This window comes from Adiantum capillus-veneris, chromosome 5 (genome assembly GCF_014529385.1).
Source record: "Adiantum capillus-veneris isolate H3 chromosome 5, ASM1452938v2, whole genome shotgun sequence".
Taxonomy (NCBI): Eukaryota; Viridiplantae; Streptophyta; class Polypodiopsida; order Polypodiales; family Pteridaceae; genus Adiantum; species Adiantum capillus-veneris.
This window is the reverse complement of record NC_140935.1, coordinates 107351592-107364356: the sequence shown is the minus strand read 5'-3', so window position 1 is coordinate 107364356 and position 12765 is coordinate 107351592.

The window sequence follows — 12765 nt, the reverse complement described above, 5'->3', positions numbered from 1 at the left end:
CTAAAAGGTTACTTGCTCTCCTGGATCGTTTGTATAAAGCTTGATCACAAGGATGGGCTTATGAAGCCAGGAGACTGGCACAACCATCACAATCACATCATGGGATGAGGGCGAAGACAACTGAGGAAGATGAGGAGGATTAGAGTAGAAGTTGGGAGGTCTTTGCTACCAACCCCTCCTCATCGCTCATGATCAGGGCATACCAGTGCTTACTTCTTCTTCAGCTCGTTTTGTAGATCATGGTATTATGCTACATGGAGCATCTAGTAAGCTCATTTCACAAAAACCTCTTAGTCCCACCAAGTAATCATTGCATTCTCTAGCATAATAAGGTAATTAGTTATCAATTATTTGACTAAATAATCGATCCTCAATTGTGGTCATGCAAAGGGACTTGGCGGGCACATAGTATAAGTGTGCTTTGTGAATTTGCAACTACGCCAATTTCAAGAAAGGCTTCATTCCATTAATGTTGGAAAACTGCTAGGCAGCAAAATGCAATGTGAATAACTATGCCATGCGTGACCACACTCTAAGCCAAGCCAAAGATTATTATAATCTATGTTCATGCACAACTTTATCTTGCATACATGGTAGTTGGAAGAAAATAACTTTGATGACTCATGGAACATGTCCATATGCCTTATTGGAATCCATCTTGTATCATCTCCTTATGTAGGGGCCAACAAGTAATATCTAATGTAGTCCATAAGTCACACAACCTGCTCTCTAGTCACATGCTACATTGAAGATAACCTAATGAGTAATTTTTTATTTTGATCTTGCTTATGATGTTATTGTTTAAAGCTTAGAAATATGGAGAATCCCATCAATATATAATGACAAAACTTCATGCTAAAAATTATAAATGAGAGTTTTGTTACACAACACATTTAGCCATAGTGTGTTTTTAATCAACTATATGAAACCTAGCATGGGTACAAGACCTTTCTTCACTACAACTCTTATAATCATAAGAAGGAGGGGGGGGGGGGTCATAATTAACATAGAATTCTCATAAATAGGGGGTTTTCTAAGACTCTCTACTTGCAGGTGGCATGCCCTTTTTTGTAGGCAGTGGAACCCCCAAATTTATTGAGTATACAATGACAATAGATCCTTTCTCTATTCGGCAATTGTCTATAGCCACATTCCTTGTCCAACTCAATCAGAATTCTTTCCATGGATCTTTGCTCTTTCCACTACCATTCCTTTGGGCTATCCCCTAGTTTATGTTCCTATTAATGGATACATGCTAGCCAACAAGTATGAGTGCTTGCACTCAATATGCTCTACGTGCCCTTGAGGATGACTATGTTGGGCCACCTTTGAATCTCTATTATCTAATGGCTTTGGGAAGCATATGGCTTCATGTAGAAGACATTGTGATGATATCTTCTAGGTTCTTCACTTCTTTTCTCCGAGCTATAATAACAAGTATGATGCAACAGAAGTGCTATGTTGATGTAGTTATTTACATTACCATGATTATATAATGATAAGCGTAACTTTCTCTAATACCATGTTAGGTCTTTAAGTAAGTACTTAAGCTAATCTAAAAAGTTAAAAACAAGCCTACTTTGCAATATTTGGACATAAGAGGCTAAAGAAAAAAGTAGGATTAATAAACATGGGTGGATTAAGGTCAATGATGAGGCTAACAAGATGGAGTGCAATTAATGGCTATATAAGATTGACTGCATAAAATGATAAGAGATTGGCCTTTTATACAAGCTTTGAAACATTCTAGATGAGTTCGTGAATGATGTAGGTAGGATAATGTAGAAGGGAAACCACTACCAAAATCAGACTTCTTTTGCTTTACATAAAAACAATCGTTACAAAAATCCAAGTTTTTGCCTTTTACATCAACCCTCTTCAGAGAGGAAAGCACATCAATACCGTTTTTCACATCACATTGTGGTCATGCATCTTGTATGGTTCTTTGAATCATCTTACCTATTATCCCTTTAAACTAGTGAAGAATTAGATTTTTGGATAGGCAAAAAAAAAAGAGAGAGGGAGGGAGGAAGTTTTCTCCAACAGAAACCCTCACAGAGAGTGAGACACTGAGAGAGAGAGAGAGAGAGAGAGAGAGAGAGAGAGAGAGAGCACACAATATACGTGGTCCACCCAATGTGGGCTACATCCACGGGAAAGCAGCCACTTAATGGCTAATGGCTTTAGTACTTCAAAGAAGAAGTAGATTACAAAGGGACAATGAAGTGCCAATCAAGCCTGGATTTCTCTTCCAGCTTAAGATTTTACCTTTGTGGCACTTTTTCTTTTTGCTTCCATTTCCTTTATATTCTCACTATTGTCATTTGTCGTTTAAGTGAGCAAGGTTCTCTATGCCTAAAACACTCCCAAGTTCTCAAACACACAGATAATTTTACCAACTAGGACTATTGGTTCAATAAATGAGTTAACCTAAAGTCACGGCCTCCTAACCTCAAGTCTTATCCATAAGACTTAACTCTAGTTCAAATCTAGTTCATCGACCTAAGAAAGTCCCTGGTAATGTCTCCGAGTGTATGGCTCTACCAAGAGATATTCATGCTAGATTGCCAAAGTATGCTCGCATAGCAGAGAAAATTCTTGCAACTAAAAAGAAAAGTGCTAATGCCAAACAAGTTACAATGGATGTTGAAATGTCTGTCAATGAGAGGACAGAGTATGTGCCTACGGAAGCAAATGATCACACTCCCCAGTCAACTCCTTTTCATGGACATGCTTTAGCAACAACAAATCCTAGCTCAACTAAAGTTAGTAAAACATCATCCAATGGCCATATGCTATATGAAGCGATAGATAAGCAATGGTTGCTTGAGTTGTACTTGAAATGGACGCAAGATTTTGTGGCGTGCGGTATACCATTCAATGCTATGCACAACCCAATATTTCAAGATGCACAGCCAAAAAAGGGTTTGTGCTTCCTGATTATAATAGGATGCGCACAAAGTATCTAGATAAAGTGAAAGACAATATTGAAGACATCCTCAAGCGCACGGTGGTGGACTTTGTTCCTGCATATGGTTGCACCATAGTGTTGGATGGATGGACCTACTATCAGAAGAAGCCGCTCATCAATGTGATGCTTATCAATCCTAAAGGGTCTATGTTCGTAGAAGCCATTGGCACCTCTTTAAAAGAGAATACGAGTGACTATCTAGCAAGGATATATGAGCACGACATAGCAAAGGCAGGTGGGTCCAAAGAATGTGACTGCAATTGTTACATATAATGTATCCAATTACAAGACTGTAGGAAGGGCTATCCAAGTTAAGTATCCTAAAATTACTTGGGTACCATGTGCTGCGCATACTCTTAATTTTCTATTAAAAGACATCGGAAAAATGTGTGTCATAAAACAAATGCTGCCGAATGCAAATCATGTGGTGAAATTTATTTGAGAGCATCAATTTTTATATGCTCTTTTTCGAATAGAATCACCCAACAAAACTTTGCATATATTTTTTACGACAAGGTTTGCAACCGCATACTATGTTCTTGCCACCTTGCAAGAAGTGAAGCCTGCATTGATTGAAATGGTAGCCGATAAATGATGGGATGCTTGGCTCAGCAAGTATCCTAGCTACCAGGAGGCAGCTATAAGATGTGTACAGCTTGTGAACTTACAAGTTTTTTGGCACAATGTAGAGAGAATTGTCACTTTGGCCAAACCATTTGGGGATGTTTTGCGAATAGTCAACAAAGACTCTTTTGTATTTGGTCAAGTCTATAGGTATATGTTAGAGGCAATACGCAAAGTAAGAGAGCATGCTGGCTTTGCTGCAAAGGACAAAGCTTCCATAATCACAACTGCCAACAAGCGATGGGTGCAATTGCATACGCCGTTGCATGGTGTTGCATTTGTATTAAATCGTAAATTTCAAAAGCACTAACAAACGACCAATAAAGAAGTCATGAGTGACTTCAAAAACAGTGTGCTCTCAACTATTAGGACAAGAGGATGGACGAGTCAATTATGCTAATAGAAATGGCATGTTCCAGGATCCATCGCATATAGATGCCATTGCACACACAAGTGCGTCTCTATGATGGAAGGAGTATGGTGGGGAGAAAGTGGAGCTGTAACATATTGCTGTTAGAGTTCTATCTGTTGCTGCATCAAGTGGAAGCTGTGAGAGAAATTGGTTGGCTTTTGACTTTATGCATACAAAGAAACGAATTCAGCTTCATTCTAAACGTGCTGCTGATTTGGTTTATATTTTCTACAACATGAGACTTATCAATAAGCCAATGAACATTGGTTCAAGAGTAGACATACATGTTCCTTTACCTTATTTATGATACTCGTTCGTTAAGACAGCCCTTCAAACAATAATCAAGCAAGAAGTAGCCTAATTTTAAACCAAAAACTTTTAGATTAGGTTCACTTAAGAATCGCTACTTGCTCCATCAGGTCCGATTGGTAAATAAATTATTCATAAAAATCCTTGTCATCCTGAGCGTCCCATACCGCTCAATAAGTAGTCGCTGTGCCAACCTGGGCGTAATCACGCCACAACAAAAACGATGCCAAACCAGGCGTCATCCTTATGCCATGGCCAAACATAACTGCAGTATTCAACTGGGCCATCTTGGGTGTACTCCCATCGCAGCATCAGCTGTGCCATCCTGGGCGTCATCTCACACCTCGAAAACTGCCACCTAATGCTAGCGCTAATAAGTAGAGAGTCTTGAGGGAAACCATACCAAAAGTATTGAACATACATTCTTTCCTATGGAAAACAACTTAACCAAACATTCTTTCCTACTTGTCATACATATACCAAGTTTCTTGCGGTTAAGCCCCTTGGTTTCGGTCCGTGTTTTCCTTTCTTAAGGTGATTAATATATCTCTATGGTCTTGCATATGCAATGATTCATAGCTTGAAATCACATTAACCTATACCATAGTTCCGATTGCTCCGATTGGTGGAGACATAGCATGTTTCGCAGGAGTTCCCACGTTACTTGTATCGGCTTCATGGTCATTAGCGCCTTGGGTTCAAGCATGTTTTGATGCCATTTTTTGTACTACACTTAGGTTATATACTTAGAACTTTAGAGTGGTCAATTTCTCTAGTAATTTTCTTGAAAACTAAGGTTATTTTTACATATAAGTGACCTCGTTATTTTTCTTGAATATTACTTTAGTAAAATTTTCCAGCGAGAAATTGTAATTTGACCCTCACCGATGCGGATTCGCACTTAGTGTTACTACACTACACCTAATTTCTATATATCAAAATTTCTCCTAATCCTAATTAATCAAGAATTAAGTGTGTAAACTATGAAATTGAAAGTTTAGAAATGCATGACATTTCTAATTCAGTTCTAACTTCAATTTCTATACTTCAACTAAATCAATTTTTAGTATTATTCAAAACACTAATTAATCTAATTGATAATAAAATTGGCGAGTGAGAATTTCATTATGCATAATAAGAGTGTGATGAGTACTCTTATGTATTAACTATGCATAAGTTAATAGTTAAATGTACTAACTAGATAATTAGAGAGATTAGAGTAAGAGAGAACACACACACATCCTTTCTAAAGCTAATTGAATCTTACTAATCCATTAGAGAGATTAGAGTAAGAGAGAACATAGACACATCTTTTCTAAAACTATTTGAATCTTTACTAATCCATTAGAGAGATTAGAGTACGAGAGAACACACACACACACATCTTTTCTAAAACTAATTGAATCTTACTAATCCATTAGAGCAAGTAGAGTAAAAGAGAACACACACACATCCGTTTCTAAAGCTAATTAAACTTTACTAATTCACTAGAGAGATTAGAGTAAGAGATAACACACACACATTCTTCCTAAAGCTAATTGAATCTTACTAATCCATTAGAGAAATCATAGTAAAAGATAACACACACACATCCTTTTCTAAAGCTAATTAAACTTTACTAATCCACTAGAGAGATTAGAGTAAGAGATAACACACACACATCCTTCTTAAAGATAATTGAATTTTACTAATCCATTAGAGAGATTAGAGTAAGAGAGAACACACACACATCTTTTTCTAAAGCTAATTGAACTCTATTAATCCACTAGAGAGATAAGAGTAAGAGATAACACATACACATCCTTCCTAAAGCTAATTGAATCTTACTAATTGATTAGAGAAATTAGAGTACGATAAAACATACACACATTCTTTCTAAAGCTAATTGAATGTTTACTTAAAACGTACCTTACTAATCCACTAAAGTTTTTTCTCTCTTAGTGGTTTGTGGGGACGCCTTCTCTCTAAGAGAAGAGGTAGTACTTTGTGAGCGTTATAGAGGCAATCTCTATGTCCAAAGTGTGAGTATGGCTGCTCCATTTATAGCAAAAAAGAAAACACCCAGCTTTTTTTCTATAAAAAATTAAAATTTTTATTTTTTTTAAATTTTCTCAAAATTCATACTTGTGTTTTTGGTCCCCTTGTGGTACCCATCAGCTTGACCAATTTCACATCATCATATAGAGATAAGGCCACACAACCCCCCTCATAAAGATTAGTCAAGGCTAACCTCTCCTTTCCATGTGATTGTGTGTCCCACTTTGTCCCCTCCTATGTGAGTTCAGGTGAGTTCATGTGTCATCCATGTGTATCTTTTGACTTTATAATTATTTTATTTATTCTTTAATGATAAATTACTTTACATTTTTAAATTAAACTTTACAGTCTTAGAATAACTTTACAGTAGTAAGAGAAAATTCTACAATCAATAGATAAATCTTGAAATAAGTTAGCTAGTGTTTTGTATAGATAAATATATCATACTTTTCTAGTGTAAATTTTAAATTCTAGGTTTTTTCAGCCTACGGTTCATAATTTGAATTCGAATTCTTAAATAATGAGCGATGGTTGAAAAATTGAAATGTGTAATAGAACTTGTGTGAAATTGGAAAGTAGAGACCTTACAATCTCCCTAACTTAGAATTTGAGATGCCCTCATCCAAGAACAGTGAAGGGTAATCCTTAAGAAGGGTTGTCTCATCTTTCCAAGTAGCATCTTCTACAGGGGAATCCTTCCATAAGGTAGATGTTCTTTGATAGATCTATTCTTAAGATTTCTTTCTCGAGTTTCTAGGATAGTATCAGGTTGAAGCTGTAGAACATCTTGAGTAGGTAAAATTATTTTCTCATCATCAAGGACATGGTCAGGGTTATGTACATAAGGTTTTAATAGACTTACATGAAATACATCATGCACTTTGAGATGGGAAGGAAGTTTTAGTTTATAAGTTTGATTACTTACAACCTTGATTATTTTGTAAGGTCCACAATATCGGTAGCTAAGCTTCTTATACCTTCCGAGAGATAGATTACTCTTTTTGGGCATTACTCGTAAGAAACTTTGTCACCTTCCTTGAAAATCCGATCAAATCTTTTCAAGTCTGCGTACTTCTTTTGTCGATCTTGAGCCGCTTCAATATCCTTTCGAATAGCTTTGGTTTGAGGTTCCACTTCTTCAAGCATTTTCTTTGAGGCTTCTACCCTTATAGTGGGGTCAGAAAAGTTAAGAGGTGATACACATTCTTGACTGTAAAGAGCATTAAAAGCTGTCATTCCAATACTTCTATGAGTAGAGGAATTATATGCATACTCTACTAAGGGTAGGTATTGAATCCACTTGCGAGATTCTCTATTGCAGTAGGCTCTGAGAATGTCTTCAATCACTTGATTAACTCTTTTAGCTTGGCCATCAGTTTAAGGATGATAAGCATTACTAAAACATAACTAAGTTCCAATAGCTTGAAACAATGATACCCAAAACTTTGAAGTAAACTTGGCATCTTGATCACTGACAATCCTCTTGGGTAAACCATGGATTTTGAAAATATCCTTCAGAAAGAGACGAGCAATATCTAAAGCTGTAAAGGTTGTCTTGACTGGGATTAAGTGAGCCACCTTAGTAAGCAAGTCGACTATGACCATGATTGAATCATAGCCAGCGTGAACAGAAGGAAACACAGTGATAAAGTCCATGCTAATATATTCCCATTTGCTAGTTCTCAACACCCGACCTAGCATGGAGTTTAGGCCATGAGCAAGAGTGCATCTAGAGGTACCTAGCGACTAGTGCTCCCTCTGAATGGGTGATATGAATGAAAGCGTACTCAAGGAAGATAAATTGTGGAGGGTGAATATATGTGTACATTGCATTGCCGGAAGAGAGAGAGAGAGAGAGAGAGAGAGAGAGAGAGAGAGAGAGAGAGAGAGAGAAAGAATAGTGTAGGGTGAAATAGAGTGCGCAAAGACTCAAGAGAATGACAAAAGAGAATCTTTAATGGCCCATCTAAATGGAATAGGCAATCATGTATTAATGCAATAACAAAATTTTGGTATACCATAACATCAAATATATACCATGTATAGGGATCGACCGGTCCACCCTTCCACCTCTGCTCTACTATGAATAGAGAGAATTTCATTTTCTTGAGATGGAGCCAGAACATCTCCAACCTACCTGAGCCAGACATAACCTGAGACCGCTTCGCCTCCCTCCATGAACCCAAGCTCTGAAAGGATCCCAAATACCAGCAAGTGGTAGGGTATCAACACCAACCATACCAATTTAGGTGCCACACCTCTTTGATGCCCAACATTGGGTATTTAGGCAAAGCCAAGGCAAGATCCCCAAAGTGTTAGCCGTGTAGGTCATTCACCAACGTGGGATCCAAAATTTTGAATGTGCAATGGATAGTAAGTTGTGTTTTGACCATAACTCTTAGCTCGTGTGAAATTTTCACATGATATCCAAGAGATAAAATTTTCTAAATGATGTGTTTTATCTCTTGTATAAAGGGTTTGAACTGATTCATAGCGGTTTGTGAGATCCAAATTAGTGTTCCTACCGTCTACATGACGTGAAATAAAAAGCGCTTACACACATGACCATAAACACATCATGTGCATAAATCAAAGTGTTAAACATGATGAAACAAACATGGAGCAACCTCATACACATTCTACAAATCCAATATACATGCCCTCATATACAAAAAAAAGCAACCATAAAGAGGGTAGATTCTTAGAAAAGGACGTAGAGAGGGAAAGAGACGACGATTATGGAGTTTAGAGATTTTTACCTTGCTTTAGAATTGATTATGTTATGTCGGAAGGCTTCTTGCTTTGCTGCAAGAGAGCGGTGATGAGAGCTATGTAGAGGTTTTTACCACGAAGCCATCACAGAGCACGCACCATGAAAAGATAAGAGAAGGTATGAAGCAAGTAGACAGAGAATCTTTTTCTGCTTCTTCTTCCCGCAAAAACGAGAGAGAAGATCTTATGGAGATGGTGATGTAGAGTTTGCACCACTCCGTATAATATATACGTATTACCATGCTGTAGTAGACACAATTGTTGGCATTGAAAACTCAGGCCTCTATGTGAATTTATAGCTGCTTTACTAGGCCGGCTTGCTCCCCAAGTAGAAATAGGGCGCCCCCTTCTTTGCCAAGAATAGCTTCATGCTTTTTGGGACTTTTCACTACAAGAGGTTCTTCATATTAGCGACGCTAGTAGTGCGACACTCAAATGTTAAAATCCACGGCGTCGCTATACTATTTGTTGCATAGCGACGCTTATAGCGATGTCGACAGGGGTAAAAAATAAACTGAGAGTGTCAAAAGCTCATATCTCAGATCTGAGTTTAGATGCTCTAGCAAAACAGGTAAACCCGCGCCTCTCCCTCCCTCTCTCTCTCTTCCCCCCTCTCCTCCCTCCCACAGACACACACGAGGAGAGGAATGAGAGGCAAGTATGCTCCTTCCCTCTCCTCCCTCTCATGTTCCCTTCCCCTCTTTCTCTCTCTCCCTCTCAATCTCTCTCTCTCTCTCTCACACACACACACCCACACACACACACATTGTGTCTTTGAGAGAGAGAGAGAGAGAGAGAGAGAGAGAGAGAGAGAGAGAGAGAGAGAGAGAGAGAGAGAGAGAGACATAACGTACAAATGTACACACATGCATAAACAAAACACATACACACACATTGAATGTACAAAAAATTACACACACATGCATAAAACAGAGAATGCATACACACACACATTGAGAGAAGAAGACACACACACAGAGAGAGAGAGAGAGAGAGAGAGAGAGAGAGAGAGAGAGAGAGAGAGAGAGAGAGAGAGAGAGAGAGAGAGAGAGAAAGAAACAAAGAGAGAGAGGGGGGGAGAAGACAAAAAGAGAGAGGTAAGGGGAGAAAACAAAGAGAGAGAAAAATAGATTAAAAAAAGTAGAGAAAATATGAAATGAAATGTTATATTGAGATTTAGGGTTAGGTTAGATTTAAAAATACATTTAAGATTAGGTTAGATTAAGATCTAAGATTAGGTTATATTACATTTAACTTATATTTAAAATTTATGCTAAATTTAAAATTAGGCTAGACTTAAGATTATGTTAAGATTTAAATTAAACTTAAGATTAGGTTAGATTACATTTAAGCTAGATTTAAGATTAAGTTAGATTACGTCTGGCATACATCATGTAAGAAGTAGGTGTTTGAAGGAGGTCTTGAGGTGGCAAGCTTCGCAGAAATTATACAACAAAGCAAAGTGCTAATTTGGACGCTCAGGCGCAAGCAACACTCGGAGGATTGGTCCAGGACTACTTGTGCCTTGTTGTCAGCAGAGGGTATGCCTAGGATGGGGAAAAATCTTGGCTATCGGTAACTAAGATCTCAGCAGAACATGATAATGGACCTTGTGTATCAAGGATAAGGGGGCGAGTTGGTTGGCCTGATAGCCGATGTACTTATTGTTAGGCCAAGGGCCAACCAATGGGTCACGGACTCGGCCAAGGGCCGACTACCAGTGGGAAGGGGTCCAAAAGTGGCTAGGAGCCTATTAAAGGGAGGTTGGGCGGATGGACCAGGACCTGACAGTCCTCTGGTTTTACATTGGTATCAGAGCTAAACATAGAACTGAGGCACGTTTTGCTTTTGGATGCATGTTGCATGAAACCTCAAGTCGAGGAGGAAGAAGACGGCCGAAACCGAGTGCGTGCAGGAGCCCCAAGTCAGGGAAGGAAGGAATTCTGAGCTGCACGGTTTTGGTCGAAGTCGGGCTCAGTTGGAGCGCAAGGGGAAGCTGCACAATTCCCGTCACTTCGATGCCCTCAAAATCGGGCCGAGTTGCAACCTTTTTCCTCCTTCGTCATCGCGCAGTGGGCCGCCCTCTGTTGCAGACAGAGTTCGTTAAGTTTTTTTTTTAGAACCCATAAGGGTTGGCCATTTACACTTGGCTAGCCCTAGTGGCCATTGCACAAGAGACTGTGCCTACGCAGTTTTGGATTCTCTTGCTCTCCTTTTCGATTCTCCGATTCGGTGGGAACCAGCAAGTACAATTGTTGTTGCTTATAGCAAATTCAATAGTCCAAACTTGCTGAAAACAGGTTTTGAAGTTTTGAAAGGTCGGAGATTGGCCAATCATTTGACACTGTTTGGGCTTTTTTGCATTCGATGCAAGCCCCATTGGAAACGAATGCATATTGATTCGTCTGTTCAAGCTTCTCGTCGGCTGCAAAATTTGTCGGCAAATTTCACGTTCATCTGGTGTATTGCATACGATGCAAACCAGGTCGTTGGCAACTCCAACTTGATCGAGAGCATCATCGGCTACAGACTTGATCATTAGTTTCAAGCTACTCTTCGTTTTGGATTGATGTTCGCTTTCGAATTCAACGTTTTTTCCCATCCAAGGCGTAATTATACGGTTACTTATAGCAACCTGCTACGAGCTCGTTGAAATTCAGGTATTCTTCTTTCTTTTCTCCCACAGTACGTACATAGCATGGATTCGGACATAGATATGCATCATGCATTTGATTTCGAGCAGTCCGCACCCGTTTTGTCTACCGATGCCACGCGGACGGTTCCTCTCACGGAGAGTTATCGTGCCCCAACGGCAACAGACGATGCGTATGAGTTGCTGGACATGCAAGATTTCCGTGCATTGCAAACACGCATGACTATGCTTGAAACGAATTTTGCACAATTAAATCAGAATGTCACAGCATTATCCGATTTGATTAAGTTGCATATGCGGCAGCAGACCATGGGCCCTGCTAGTTAGCCAACTCAGGAGCACGGCTCCACACCAGGCCAAGGGCCGGCTGCTGGGCAAGGCCCTCCTCCGGGACCGCTGCACTCTCTGACCCAAAAAGAGGTGGACGATTTGTTGAAAAATACAAAGCCACCAATTTTTCGGGGAGAAGACCGTGAGCGAAACAAGGACACCGTGAATATTTTTCTCAGTAAGTGGGATGGTATTCATGACCTTAGACGTACCCCGGATGCAGCCAAGGTGCTGCAGACAAGTCTGACTTTGGATGGCAAGGCCTACAAATGGTGGATGTCTCTCAAGGAGAAGGGCATGCTACCACAGACTTGGGCAGCTTTTGAGACTGTCTTCAGGAAGGAATTTCTACCTACCAATGAGAATGATAGAAATTGGACCGCCTGGGACGAATGTTCTATGTGCTAGCATAAAACATTATTGGAATATGTTTCCCATTATCGGGATGTGATCCTCAAGCTGGAAGGGATGGATACCTTTCAGCAGGTGCGTGGGTTCATCCGTGGGTTAACTCCCGAGCTTAAGAAGCACGTTAAAACCCAGGATCCACAAACACTTGAGGACGCAATAGTGCAAGCTCACATCCATGATGATCCCGATGATCGGGCATTGCATAGTTCGCATGTGCATGGCACTACACCTGTTTCAACACATCCA